Raw genomic sequence first — 9,007 nt, forward strand, 5'->3', positions numbered from 1 at the left:
AGCTGTCCACCCATAAAACCAGAGCCACCCTAGATCCTCTCTCTGGGAGACCCTCCGTCCGGAAAAATCCCACCGGTACGTGTGAACTTTGGAAGTGCAGCCCTTCCTGACCCAGCCTGCGGCTCCTCGGGACACACTCGGGAGAAACTCGTGCACACGCGTACCAAACGAGAAGCGCAAGCGTGCCCGCCACGGTGGCGCTGCTAACAGCAGAGAATTGGAATTAGCCTCAAGGTGCATCCGCTAAAGACCGGCTAAAAGGGTCGTGCTCCGTGCAGGCAAGAAAGGGGACACCCTCCAGCCGTGAAAGCAAACGGGCCAGCGCCCCGTGTTTCAACCTGGACACTCCCAAAAGCTTCATTTTGCTAGTCGCAGAAGTCTGCTTAGCCTTGTGTCATCGCACGTGGAACAAATGCTGTGTGTGGACAGGGGCTGTAAAAGCGCATGGACCTGCATGGGCAGGTGCTGTCAGGAAGCACACACGGGCCATCATTAATTGCAATATTCTTTTAAGCCTGGAGGTGGAAACCATGAGTTCATTTTATTACTACTTGCTCTTTCCTTACGTGTGGGAAATATTTTCTAAGGAAAAATAAAAATTTTGGCCCACCAATTCCACTTCTATGGACAAGTGCTAAAATGTCTATGTAGAAAGATATGTAGGAGAAAGCTGAATGTTCAGTAGCAGGAGATTGGTTGGACTGATTATAGCACAGCTGGAGATGGGACAACAATATCTGACAGTTAACAGAGCTTGTCACACACACTGATCATGGTGCAAATAGCCTCAGTGAGAATGACTGAGCTGTTATCCCTATTTTAGAGGGGAGCAAAGGGAGACTTAGGGAGGTGATTAGACTGGCCCAACCCCTGGGCTCCAGTGCCCAGAAAGAATCCAGCTGTTGAAAGCCAGCCTAGAGGTTTTCCAGCCTCAGATGCTATAAGATGCTTTAATAAAAATGGTCTTGGAAAAGGAACCTCGCTTGGATTCATGCTACAACGTGGATGAACCTCAAAAACATGATGCTGAGTGAAAGAAGCCAGACACAAAAGTCCACATCGTGCATGCTTCCACTTATATGAGATGCTCAGAACAGGCAAATCCGTAGAGACGAGGCAGATGGGTGGTTTCCAGCAGCTGGGGGGAGGGACGAATGGAAAGTGATTGCTCCTTGGGACAGGGTTTCCTATGGGAGTGATAGAATGTTCTGGAACTAGAAAGCAGTGATGGTTGTGCAACTTGAGAATGTACTTAATGCTGCTGAATTGCACACTTTCAAGTGGTAAATTTTATGTTATCTGAATAAAAATGAAATAAACACACGAGAGAGAGGAAAAAAAGAGTGACCTCAGGAATTTGGTTACAACACAGATTCCAAGGCTCCGCTTCCAGACAGCATGCTTGAATATTTCGTAATGAATGATTTTCATTTCTGACCTTGTTACTCAAAGTGTGGCCCGTGGGCCAGCAGCATCAGGATCACTGGGGAGCTTGGTAGAAATGCAGAATCTCGGGCCCCAGCTGAGGCTGCCTTTTTCAGTTTGCAAAAGCTGCCAAAATGCAATGTACCAGAAATGGATTGGCTTTTACAGTGGGGGTTTATTAGCTTAGAATTAAAGTTCTAAGGCCATGAGAACGTCCCAGTTAAGGCATCAAGGGGACGATACCTTCTCTGAGAAAGGCTGCTGGATCCGGGGTTCCTTTGTCACGTGGCCGGTGTCTGCTGGTCTTTGCTCTCGGGTCTCGTTGCTTTCCACTTTGGTTCCAGTGGCCTCCTTTCTGAGCTCTGTGGGTGTCTCTCTCTTATCCCCTTATAAAGGAGTCCACTAAAAGGATTAAGACCTACCTTGAATGGGTGGGGTCACAGCTCAATTGAAAGAAACTAACCAAAAGTTCCCACCTACAATAGGTCTATACCCACAGGGATGGAGCAAAAGAACATGGCCTTTTCTGGGGTACATATTGCTGCAAAGCACGCACTGCCTAAAAATCCCAAGAGAGGAGATGGCTCCTGAGAGCTCGAGGAGCTCTGCCTTAGAAGGGTCCTTTGGTGTGCCCACCATACTTTGGGATCAAACTGGAGAGCAGTGTGGCCTGGGTGACTGTCAAAGTGGGGCACGGCTGTGCATTAAGGGGGAAAGCTTGTTGTAAAACAGTAAGTTTTTACTGTTTCACGACAAAGGGGTGATCACCTTTGGAGGAAAAGAGAGTCTAATTATATGTATGGCTCTGTTTCCATGTGTTGTGTAATAACAAAATGCATACAATAAACTAAGAGTTCATATGTTAACTATAACAATAATAAACTGTTATTTTAGGTACCTGCACACTTATTGCACATACACATATCCATATAGACAAGTGTGCACACACACATACACACACACATGTATTTATACCTACACGTATCTGCATATACACACACACCTCATTTCACTTCCTGCTCAAAATTCTGCGATGGAGTCACCCTGATGGTTGCCAGCCTCCCAAATGGTCCCCAGTGAGTCTCGCCTTCTGGAACTCACGCCCTAGTACAGCTCCCTCTGCACTGAGAGGGGCCGCTCTGGGTACCAATGGGATATTCTAAAAATGATGGCATGGCCGTGGCTAGGTCATGAAAGATGCTGCAGCTTCCACCTTGCTGTCTCTTGGCTCGCTCCCCCGGGGGAAGCCAGTGCCGCGTCAAGAGGACATTTCACTGCCCCATCTACCTGACAAGGAAGCGAGGCCTCCGGGGAGCGGCTTGACAGCCGTGTGAGTGAGCCGCTTTGGAAGTGAGCCTTTGGATGACAGTGTCCCAGTCAACACCTTGGCTGCACTATCACCAGCAATCCCCAGGCAGAACCACCCAGCCGTCCTGACTACCAGATGCACAGAAACCGCGCGACACGGAAAAGGTTGTTAAAGGTGGTGAATATACACTGAGAGGAAAACCTGATGTTCTGGTGGCTCAGGGCCACGGAAAGAAAGGAAACAGCAAAATATTAATGGACTAGATCAAAACCTGAGCCCAAATGAGCTTAAACAAATGAGCCTGGGATTCTTAATTTTTCAAAATCCATACACAGCAAAACTGCAAGCGGCTCCAGCACCCAGGCTTTCTCTGGGTTTGTGAAGACCAAGCAAAACTCTAACGATGGAAAAGCAAAGGACTTAATTACTTACTTCAGTGTCACCCAAAGGTAGCTGAGAAGTGAACCAGACAATAGTACAGCCATGGGAAGAAATTCGGGCTTCCGTAGACCTAATCGATGAACACCAAGTCTGCACAAGCTGGAAGCAAGAGACCAGAGGGGCAATTTATCCCCTTGTCAGTATTTTCGTTGTAGTAGGTTTCATGGGTGGAAGTGGATTTCTTGGACTCCTTTCTGTCTTCGATTTTCCAGGATTGAACTTTCTCTGCTCAGCTGTCTGGGCTTGAGTAGATGTCTGGGCAGCCAATGTATTTTCCTGGAATGTTGTATTCTTTATCAGCTGTTTCCTGCAATTTGTTCATATTGCATATCAAGTCCGCAGCAGAACCTTGGCCCGAGAAGTCCAGGTGATGCACAGCTGCCTTTTCCAGGCTCTGGGGATCGCTTTGCCTGTCTCCAAAACAATTGGAAAGGGAGCCCTGTGTGCCACGCACGGATAACCTCCACCGATAAACTCCCTGCTTGTTTCCGGAAGGAGCCGACAGACAGTGGATGGAGAATTTTTCTGCCTTTCATTTCCCCCGTTCAGTCCCTGGATTCTCCCGAGTGGAGCTCACTGAGACTCACAGAGGATGGTATTTTTCAGGTAACCCTCCAAGCAGAAAGGATTGTTGGTACATCTTGGAGGAGAAATAAATTATATTTGCTTTTTGCCCGACTCCGTTATGTCTCCTGCCTGTTTTCAGTTTTAATTGCCAGTGACGCTGTAGGTAAACGCTACGCCTTGAGTGACAGAGTATATGTAGGAAAAAGGCACTACTACGATATTCGGTTGCCCAACTTCTATCAAATGTCAAGCCCACAAACACCCAGATCATCCCAAACAGGACATTTTTTGGAATTCCAGACGATATCATGATAAATGATGTCAGAGTGTGATGTTTTATATTATAAAAAAGACATTCTCTCTCTCGTTCCCCAAACAAAATAGAAAAATATAGATAATTGAACTCAATAATATTTTTATAAATCAAACTCAGAGGCAGATGCCATTGCCACCCATTTTATTCATCTCAAAGTTTGAATTGTGAAAAGATTTTACACATTTTTCTTGCAAAAAAACAAAATCCCAAGTTCTCATGATGGCCTCCAGGCTCCTGCTCTGTCTCCTCTGACCTTATCTCCAGCCCTTTCCCCCGTTGCTCACTCCCTTTCAGCCACATCGGCCTCCTGCTCTTCTCTTAGCCCAGAAAGCCAGGGCTCCTTCCCCTACCTCCTCAGGTCTCTGCTCAAATTTCAGAATTTCACCTCCCGGGGAGCCCGTCCCTGACCGCCTTGGCTAAAAGAGTCCCAGCCAGGCCCTTAATCGACTTTACTTCTTCATAGCACCAGAATCGGCGACAAAATCGGCAGGGCCCGGTGCAAAAACGTGGAGCCTCTTGTTCACAAAATTAGTAAGAATTTCAAAATGGCAACAGCAGAGCTTTAAAGCACACGTGGAGTCCTTCTGAGCAGGGGCCCCACTTGCTCAGCTACGAAGCTGGTCCCGCACCTGCCCCTGCCTGGCTTCAGGTGTGCCTTGCTCGCACATGTATTGTCCTTCTCCCCAGCTAGAACGTAAGCTCCAGGACGGCAGGGACATTTTGTTCTGTTCACTGGTACATCCCCAGATGCCTGGTACATCACTGGCATTTGATAAAAATTAGATGAATGATTAAAGGAAGAATACCAACAACTGAAGAGAAAACATTGGGTCCAAAGAGGGCTGTTTTCCATAGTGTGGGAGAAAATATTTGCAAATGATATATCTGTTAAGGGAGTTTTATCCAGAATATAAAAAGAATTCTTACAACGCAATAATGAAAAGACAAACTACCCAACTGAAAATGAACAAAGAATCTGAACAGACATTTCTCCAAAGAAGATATACAAATGGCCAATTAGCACACGAGAAGAAGCACCACTGCAGCCACCAGGGAGAAGCAAATCAACACCACAAGGAGCTGCCACTCGACACCCATGAGGATGGCTAAAATCAGAAACAGATGATCACAAGTGTTGGCAAGGATGTGGAGAAAGCAGAACCCTCTTATACTACTGGGAAGCAGGTAAAAGGAAACAGTCTGGAAGTTCCTCAAAACACTAAACATAAAATTTTCATATAGACCCAGCAATTCCACTCCCAGCTCCATACCCAAGGGAATTGAAAGCATACTTCCGCACAAAACCTTGTACGCAAATGTTTGTAGCTGCCTAATTCACAGTGGCCAAAAATGTGGAGATAAGCCAAATGTCCTTCAACTGATGAATGAATAAACAAAACATGATATAGCCACACAATGGCACACTATTTGGCCACAAAAAGGAATGAAATTCTGTGACACAAGACAACATAGATCAACCTTGAAAATATCGTGCAGAGTGAAAAAAAGCCAGACACAATAGACCACATGTTGTATGATACTGTGCCAGTTTGAATGTATTATGTCCCCCCAAACGCCATTATCTTTGATGTAATCTTGTGTGGGCAGATGTTATCGGTGGTGATTAGATTGTAATTCTTTGAGTGTTTCTTTGGAATGCGCCCCACCCAGCTGTGGGTGATGACACTGATTGGATGATTTCCATGGAGGTGTTGCTCCGCCCATTCGGGGTGGGTCTAAGTTGAGTCACTGGAGCCCTATAAATGAGCTGATGGACAGGGGGAACTCAGTGCAGCTGTGAGTGACATTTTGAAAAGGAGCAACAGCCAAGAGGGACACTTTGAAGAAAGCACAGGAGCTGCAGATGAGAGACAGTTTGAAGACGGCTGTTGAAAGCAGACTCTTGCTCCGGAGAAGCTAAGAGAGGACAAATATCCCAAGTGCAACTAAGAGTGACATTTTTGAGGAGCTGCAGCCTAGAGAGAAACGTCCTGGGAGAAAGCCATTCTGAAACCAGAACTTTGGAGCAGACGCCAGCCACGTGCCTTCCCAGCTAACAGAGGTTTTCTGGACACCATTGGCCATTCTCCAGTGAAGGTACCCGATTGTTGATGTGTTACCTTGGACACTTTATGGCCTTCAGACTGTAACTGTGAAACCAAATAAACCCCCTTTTATAAAAGCCAATCCATTTCTGGTGTTTTGCATCCTGGCAGTATTAGCAAACTAGAACAGATGCCACTTATATGAAATATTCAGAATAGGCAAAGCCAATAGAGACAGAAGGTAGAGACCAGTGGTTGCCGAGGGCTGGGAGGAGGGAGGCATGGGGTGTGATGGCTAAGGGGTGGGGTTTCCTTTCGGGGTGATGAAATGTTCTAATCTTGATTGTGGTGTGGTGGTGGTTTCACAACTCTGTGAATATACTAAAAACCACTGAATTGTACACTTTAAATGGGTAGATTGTATATGGCATGTTAATTATATCTCAATAAAGCTGTTACCCGCCTCCCCCCAAATTTAAATACAGAGTTACCATATGACCCACCAATTCCTCTCCTAGGCATAGAGAAATGAGAACACATGTCCACACAAAAACCTATTTAAAGTACAATAGTGGTTGCTTGAGGGTGCGGGGATGGGAAATGGGTGGGTGAGTGCTAATGGGGTTACTTTTTGAGAGGGGATGAAAAGATCCTAAAATTATATAATGGTTTCACAACCCTGTGACTATACTAAAAATCACTGAATTATATACTTTAAACAGGTGAATGGATTGTTAATTATATCTTGAGAAAGCTGTTAAAAAAAGGTTCTCTTTTCAAGGTAGTAGATAATACTCAAAACATGTCTGCAGGCCATGGAGAGGGTGAGAGTGAAAAGAGAAAATGTGAAGCTGGGAGGCAAGAGATCCCCATTGTGCCAGGTTTCCCCCACCCCACCCCAGAAACTGGAAGGAGGGGCAGACCCCTGGGGAAGAGATGTGAGCAGGGTGCAGAAAACAGGAGGTGGACACAGGGGCAAGTTTGTCCTTACATCTATAAAATAGCAATCCAATTCTATAGCATCTATTTCTCTTAGGCTGGAGAAAGAGGGAATCCTAAGGAAAACATGAGCAGATCAAATCTAACACTGTATCAAAAGGATACTGCAACATGGCCAAATTAAGTTTCATCAGGTATGGCAGTGATGGTAACATAACACTGCAAATGTAATCAACACCACTGAATTACATTGAAATGTGGTTAAAAGGGGAAATTTTAGATGGTATGTATGTTGCTGGAATAAAAATTTATTAAAAACAACCACCACCAAGCAACCATAGGACTGTACAACACAATGAACCCTAATGTAAACGAACTATAGTTAATCATATAATTATAATATTCTCTCATCAGTTGTGACAAAGGTACCAATCTAATGCAAAATGTTAAAAATGGGGACAGGTATATGGGAACTGTGTATTTTCTTCATGATCTTTCTGTAAACCTACAACTTGGAAAAAAAATTTTTTTAAACAATGCAAGTTTGGCTTAACTTTAAAACATCAATCAATCAATGTAATTCATCACATTAAAAGATTAAAGGGAAAAAAAATCATACAAATGTAGGGGAAAAAGTTTGATAAAATCCAGCATCCACTCATGATATAAAAAAGAAAAATCTCTGTTCCGGTTTGCTAATGCCGCTATTATGCAAGACACCAGAAACAGATTGGCTTTTATAAAGAGGGTTTATTAGGTTACAAATTTACAGTTCTAAGGCTATAAAAGTGTCCAAACTAAGGCATCAACAAGAGGAAACCTTCACTGAAGAATTGCTGATGGCGTCTGGAACACGTCTGTCGGCTGGGAAGGCACATGGCTGGTGTCTGCTGTTCCTTTGCTCCTGGGTTGCCTTTCAAAATGGCGTTCTCCAGAATGCCTCTGGGTTTCTCTTAGCTTAGCACCTCCAAATGTCCTTCTGTCTGCATCTCCAAGCATCTCTAAGCGTCAGCAGACATCTTGGTCGGCTCCTAGCATCTCTGTTGGTGCCCAAGTGTCTCTTAAAGGACTCCAGTAATCTAAATAAGACCCACCCTGAATGGGCAGGGGCCATACCTTCATGGAAATATCTAATCACAATGTTTCACTTACAGTTGGGTGAGTCACATCTCCATGGAAACAATCGAATACAAATATCCCACAAGATTGGATTAAAACATGGCTTTTTGGGGGGACATAGTATATCAAAACCAGCACAATCTCTTTGGTAAAGGATTTCTACAAAAGATCTAGAGCAAATTCATATTTAATGGTGAAACATTGGAAGCTTTTCCTTTGAGATCAGGAAACAAGACAGGGATGACCCCTTCAAAAGTGGTAGTCAGCACTGTACTGAAGCTACTAGACCACGTAGAAAGGCAAGAAAGAGAAATAAATATAAGAATTGAAGAGGGAAAAAACAAGACAATTATTATTTACCGATGTAGTTATAAGCCTAGAAAATCCAAAATAAATTCCTGATAAAATACTAGAATTAATAATAGAGTTTAACTAGGTTGCTAGATACAAAATAAATATACTAATAGCAATTTATTTACATGTTCCAGTGTGTTGGGGTCCCCAAGACCACTCCCATATTCAGAGGTTCACTAGAAGGATTCACAGGACTCAGCAGGTAGTTGTATGCAGAGTTAAGATTTATTATATCAGGGTAATTAGGAAACAGCCAGATCGCAGGGGACAGAGACACCATGGAGTCTGGAGGGGTCCATGAGCAGGCTCCCCTGTGCTCTCTCCCTCCCATGAGGGGGTCATGCAGAATTCACTCTTCCTCCAGCAATGAAAATGCACCATATGTGAGGGAGATTGGGCTCATAAAAGACAGCACCCTCTGCCCGGCACACATCGACATCCCAGACCCTCAGAAGGAAAGGAGATGTTCAGCACATTGTCTGCACAATGACC

At 44.5% G+C, this 9,007-nt stretch overlaps 1 pseudogene; it reads left to right on the plus strand.

Moving 5' to 3' along the window:
* Positions 1 to 1,154: 1,154 nt before the first annotated feature.
* LOC119520915 lies at positions 1,155 to 4,061 on the plus strand (annotated as a pseudogene).
* Positions 4,062 to 9,007: the final 4,946 nt, after the last annotated feature.

The sequence above is a fragment of the Choloepus didactylus genome, chromosome 27 (genome assembly GCF_015220235.1).
Source record: "Choloepus didactylus isolate mChoDid1 chromosome 27, mChoDid1.pri, whole genome shotgun sequence".
Classification (NCBI taxonomy): domain Eukaryota; kingdom Metazoa; phylum Chordata; class Mammalia; order Pilosa; family Megalonychidae; genus Choloepus; species Choloepus didactylus.